The following is a 6,472-nucleotide window of genomic DNA, read 5'->3' as shown; positions in this document are numbered from 1 at the left end:
ACTCATTTTGTTAGTGGGCAGAAAATAAGTCTCCTGAATCAGAAAATAAATTCAGGGAAAGATCCTGACTTTACTGACTTCCAGTGGAGGTAAGCCAAGATTTTACTTGAAGGTTTTCATCAGTATACTCCAAGTCTAAATTTGCAGAAATCTTTTGAGAAGGTCGTGTAAGACCACCTCAGTTATGAAGTCTGCTCACTGAATGAATCACATTAAAGAAAAAAAATTTTGATCCTTGTATACCCTAGGAAACCACCTTAACAACACTGAATGGAAATGTAATATATGGTGTATGTTTTTCTAAAAGTGGCAAAACAGATGTCAATCAGACTGAAAACTCAGATGGTGTGGCTACTGAGGAGCCTGCTCTCCAGTGCTCTGACAGTCATCCACACCTCTGAGCCCTTTTCTCCCTGACTTTCTCAGGCTGCTGTGACACTTCCTGCTGCCTCTCTCTGCTGGGTACCTGGGGCTTGCTGAGCATCTGCAATCACTCCAGCCAACCAAATGTGGCATTGTAGGCTCCTTTCTTCCAGGCCCAGAGGAAGACAGTGACAGTGGTTCTGAAAAGCCATTCAAACCCGCGGTATGTCCCTTCCTCCTAAAATCATCTGTTTATTCTTCTTATTCATAAATTACCTGCCACTCAATTATTTTAATCTCTGGCCTTAGAGCTGAGCAGAGACATGAACAGCCTTTGCTCTTTGCATCTCTGCCAACCTGTCTTCCCTTATCTACTGCTGGAAGCTCAGTCAATTCCCATGCTTCCTCCACCTTTGTCAGCATGTAAAGCTTCTACCTGCCCTCTGCTTTCTCATGTCAGCTGAAAGGCATGTTATTCAGACCCTTCTTTCCTTGATGCATTCCCTTGGGCTATTGTGATGGTACTCTCACTTTTCTTTCTTTTTTTTTTTTTTTTCCCTTGTGGTTTTGGTTTCCTGTGAGGTTTCTTTGTTGTCTTTAATCAGTTTTCCACTGACAGCCTTTTCAGTTTTTAATTTTGTGCAGCTGAGCAGGATTGCAAAATGCAAATTAAACAAACTAGGAAGAAAGCTGTGCCCCTCACTTTTTTGTGCTCAAGAAAGCAAGCTGATACAGGAATAAACCCAAGAATCTTACTGAAACTACTTTTTCCCTTGGGATTACAGACTACCAATTGCTGCAGTCAGTGGTACATAGAGAGTAATAATATGACTACTGTCACATTCTCACTTTCAGATAAAATTACCCTTTATGGCTGAATCAAGGTGCTCAGCATGAATTCTTCATAAACATAAAATTCATAGTGTTAGAGCTTCCATAAATCTCCCCACCTACTGTCCTAATAAGCATAATGAAGGGAAGATTGGATGGAAATGCATGGAAATGCAACCTACCCCATGTGGATGCATTGTGGGTTTCTCCAGGTTGTTCTTGCAATGTCTGTAATGGCCCTGGCACTTCAGAGTCTCCATGTCACAAGCTGATGCTCTCAGGTTCAGCCCTTGAGTGTCAGCCACCTTTTGATCTTCAGCTGATTTTCATATCATGGTATGAACAGGCAAAAAAACAGATAAATGGATCCCAGGACCTTCAGCTTTGTAATTTCCCCCATTGCCATGACATTGATTTGATGAGGCCTGAGGGTGGCTCTTGTTTGGCAACTGGAGGCAGAAGAGGATCAACATAAGGTGTAGTATGTAAATAGTTTACTCTCACGCCCTGGTGAGAGTAAACCTCCTCACAGAGGTTGGACTTGCCTTCTGGTACCGTGCAGTTTACTCCAGGGGGAAAGAAGGTGTGATTTGAGCTCAGTCTAGCACAATAATCTGCAAGGATATGGAAAAACTCAGGAATTTCTCTGGATATCTGCTACCCAAATTTGTCTTGCTTAGCAATGCTTTAAAGGAAGGTCCTGACTAATAAAAATTTTGACCAGTAAATTTAATCTTTTTTTTATGAGACAGTAGTTCTTTTTTGTTCCCTAGTGATAGTAAAAGATAACTCAGTGACATGAACAGTTGAGGGAAATTAGAAAAATGCAAATTCTGAGTTTTCATAGGGACCTCAGTGTCGCAGTAACTCAAGTTGTAAATGGTATGACTAAAATGACCAACAGCCCTGGAGCTGCTAAAGGTCTTGTCCTGAAGCCTTGTAGGCTGAAGAAATCTCTTCCGTAGAGTTCAGTTTGATATGTGGATGAAAAGGCATTTCTCACACCTTTTCCAAATGCAGCCGTTCTGGATCAGCTCTTTAACCAGTGAAACATGATGATATCAGTAGCACTAGATTATGTCACCCTGGTTTTGAAGACTTTTCTAAGCCTTCTGAATTGTTCTTCATATTGGAGTCAGAATTTTTACTTTATCACACTTTGTACTATAAACAATAGCCGTGTTTTGTTGTCTTTCATTGTTTACATATTTTAGGTAGGAGGAGAAACTTGATTGACAGTTGGCTTGACCAATGTGGTTTGAGAGGTGGAATTTCATCCTCCAATCCACAGGCACCATAGGAAATGTATAAAATTGAGTTTTGTAAATAAACTCACCCTTTTTCCTGCTTTGCTCACCATCGTGTCCTTGTGCAGTTCCTTTCATGTTGTCTGTGACAAGATTACTTTACACTGGCAGAGGTTTTATTCCAGAGTGCTGGGTTTTTAGAAAAGCAGAGAGGAGTATTTGGCGAACTGATGGAGCTGTTCCCAGAGTTTAGCCCATGACTGGTATTGTTCTCAAGGTTTAGTCTGTGGCTAGAGATTAAGGCCTTACAGCTGTTCTTTTGCTCTCCCTACTGCCCTGTGCTGATTCTCTTGACCCCTCAGAACTCTGTCTTCGCCTGCTCTATTCAAGTTGTTTTTTCAGACCCTTGACTATCAAATTAGTCATTATTTGGCCAAGAAAAAAACCAAATTCAACAGCTCAAATTATTTCTCATGATGAGTCAATGCTTAAGCCCCCATCCAATTTGTTACCTCTCTGCAAATCCTTTCCAATTTGTTAATGCTTTTCCTGAAATGGAAACACTCATGCTTCTCCTGTCATTAAATGCACAATAGCCTGGCTGAAGGATGGCACATAGCAGAGCTTACAGGACTCTGCAGCTCTCTAGTGGACCCTGGGACAAGCCAAGAGGCAGCTCTGAAAGCAGCACCACCCTGCCCTCCCCACACAGGACTCTGCAACCTACATTTGCAATAGAAATGTAGAAACTGATGAGTTTCTTACAAATAATATGGGGAGCCAGGATGAGGCGTGTGGGTCTGGCATGAGTTATGCCCATGGAGATGCTGATGAAGCTGGGAGAACAACACTGGGGTCAGCAGGCTGTTTGTGGTGGCTCTGTGGGGCTGGGAATCCCAGCAGCAGGGATCCTGCATGACCTCAAGGACAGCCCCCAACCTGGTCCCTGCCCCTTTGCTGTCTCTATCCAGGAGCTTTGGTGCCTGTGGGCAATTCAGCACATCTTTAATCTGAACATGATGAGTGGAGCATGCCTGAACATTACAGGCTAGAAATATTGTCTTCCAAGGATTGTCTGTGGAAAAAAAAAAAAAAAAAAAAAAAAAAAAAAAAAAAAAAAAAAAAAAAAAAAAAAGGTTTTATATTTAGTCTGAAGTTTCCACTGGTAGATGTTTTGATACACTGATAAATGTAAATTCTTTTAATAAATGCAGAAAATAAAATTTGAACTAAAACCCCTTATCTTTTAAGATTCTCTGCTTATTTTTTTATAGGCTGTGTCACTCCAAAGAGTTGGAACTTTGATATAAAAAATAATATTAAGACACTTACATATTATCATAGCACAGATATTTAGTGATATATAGATAGTGTGGTATAGCTTCTCAGTACACTGATATGTAATTTTAAAGTGTTTAAATATGTTTTTAACATTTTATTTTGACTAATTTGACACCATTTTTTCTCCTGATGTTAAGTCACACTTGTGTCTCAGAAGAGTATTTCTGAAAGTGAAGTTGAAATCCTCAGAGCTGTCGTGCCAGTATCAGCTGAAATGGCTATTGGTTCATCTGTCTGAGATGAGCTCCCAGTTTTCTGGGGAGTGCCAGCCTTGGAGGGCCTCATTTTTCTTTGGAAAGTGCCAAGGATCTGCTGTAAAAGCATCAGGGTCTCTTAAGTATTTCTCCCATCAGGTATCTACAGCACTCCAAATCGCTTTTTCAAAAATGCTTCCCAGCACCTCTGTGAATGTGAAAAGCAAGCCCCAGAGATCTTCTTTTGAATGTTTTGGCATTAATGTTCTGTGAGACAGGGAGAAGAGATGAAGTGAAATGAGTCTCAAAATAGGACTGTCAAGTTCTTTTCTGGTAGAACTTACATTAATTTTTAATACTCCATCTGTGATCAGAAGAAAAGAAAGATCTTTAGTTCTCAGCACAGATCTTTTTTGAGCACACATTTTTCCTTGTAGCTGTTATATATTCAGTACTATGATTCACTAACATATTTGTATTATTTTTCTGGCTTTATGGGAGTCAGGCAGAGTCACCTTTGGGCCTCATCTTGAACAAAAACAGCCAAATGCATCACCAGTAACCCCTCAGCAGTAATCCTGATTTGCTACTTTACATGTGGGAGTAATAAGAGGCAGCCTTTGAGAGGATAACAAGGTCCTTATGTCAGCTCTATCTTTTTAATGATTAAATTTAAATAATATTGTGTGCTTATAGCAGGATTTGGTGATCAGTGCATGTTATTATGCACATGTTCTCCTGGATATAGAATCATATTTATTACTGTTGTCCCTTTGTGGTCTCATTCTACCATCTGGTGCCAGGTTCCCTTCCAGTCTTTTGTATCATTTGTGCCTTTGATCAAGCCTGAATTTTAACTAGATATCATTTTCCCCTGTCATCAAAAGAAACTCTCTGAGTGGCTTCGTTTCTTACTGATTGACTCAAACAAGCACAGAGACCACATGAAGGGCAGGCTAAAAGAAAGGCATGTATCCAGTTGAATCTTTTGGGGATGGTAGGGCCTTCTCCAGTTTTAATTGTGTTCTTCTGCATTATGATAGGATCGGTTCAGTGAATCACCTGGAAGTGCTGTAAGTAACTAATTTTATGGGTCAGTGACTTAGTTAATCTCTGACAAGTCAGAAGATTAAAACAGAATTTAATTATTACTGACAGTACTTGTATTGAATTTAAATAATTTAAATATTTTTCAAGAGCTGCGCTTTTTTTTTTTTTTAACACGTATTATATTTAATCAGGAAGGAAAGATGTATCTATGACTGCAATATTAAGTGAGAGAACTAAACCTACCCACTCATTGCTTGCTTTTTTTTCCTGCTTGTGAGAAAGTCTTGGGGAAATAAATTGGCAAAACATGTCAAAATTAAAAAAAATAAAAATAAAATGAAAACAAATTTTGAAGCCATTACAGGAAATTTAATTTTTTGAGTCTGTGAAACTGGTTCACGCTGAGGAGGTTTACTGGAGCATTATTCTTTCTCCCTTAGGGAGCAGGTACAAATATGCACTTGATCAATAATGATGAAAAATAACTGGTAGAGGCTACAGGGAATTTTGAAGTATTTGAGACATGTAGGCAGTTGTAGTCCATGATATATTCTAGGTTAAAATTTTAGAGTGCAGTGTGTAGGAAAACAGGAAAGCTTGTTCTTGTGGTCTTTTTCTTTACTGTCTCTCAATCAAATTTCCAGCACTCAGTGTTTATGAGTGGCAGTTTCTAAAGTGAGCTTAATCCTGTGGGTCATAAGGGGAACAAATTGAAAGTTGAGATAAAAGACACCACTGAAAAAACACTCAGTGAGAAAGTTAAAAGCTCCTCAAGTGTAATGTAGATGGTCCCAGAAGGCACAGAGAAATATCCCAAAATATCTGTTTAAGTGCAGAGCTCAGAATAGCCTGTGTATCTTTAGAGCAAATTAGCCGTCTCTCTTATCTACATGCATGTTAATTTGAATTAGAAACATTTGTTTGGGGAACAAATCTGTTTTCCTTTTTTGACTTAGCAGCTAGAAGCTGAAAGAGAGGCCCTTGTGGGCCTTTTTTAGTTCTCTGTTGTTCTGTGAAGCTCAATCCCTTCGTAGAGAGATAAGGTCTTGCAAAGACAGGTAGAATATGGTTGGATTTTTTAAAATATTGCTATTGTTTTGTAGGAAGTTGCTGATTTACTCACTGTCTGTCCTGAGAGCAGTCCCTCTTCTCTGCCCTGTTTTGCAGAAACTGAAAGAGGGAGGAAAAAACTAAAAATAAACAAAACGAACAGAATGTAATTGGTTGCTTCCATGCAAATGAAAATATCTCCTGGATTATTTTAAACTACTGTAAAGTCCTAAAACCACAGCTGCTGACTTTGTGCTGGGGCAGATGTGATGTGCTGCCAAACACTTTGTGCCAGCTTCACTAGCACCCAGTAGGGGAGAGAAGAGCAAGCCATGAAACAACATTTTCATCTGGTCTCTGTCTGTTTGTCCTTCAGAAAAGTTATCTAGACAGCAC

This window comes from Prinia subflava, chromosome 7 (genome assembly GCF_021018805.1).
Source record: "Prinia subflava isolate CZ2003 ecotype Zambia chromosome 7, Cam_Psub_1.2, whole genome shotgun sequence".
Taxonomy (NCBI): Eukaryota; Metazoa; Chordata; class Aves; order Passeriformes; family Cisticolidae; genus Prinia; species Prinia subflava.
This window is presented reverse-complemented; position numbering follows the sequence as displayed.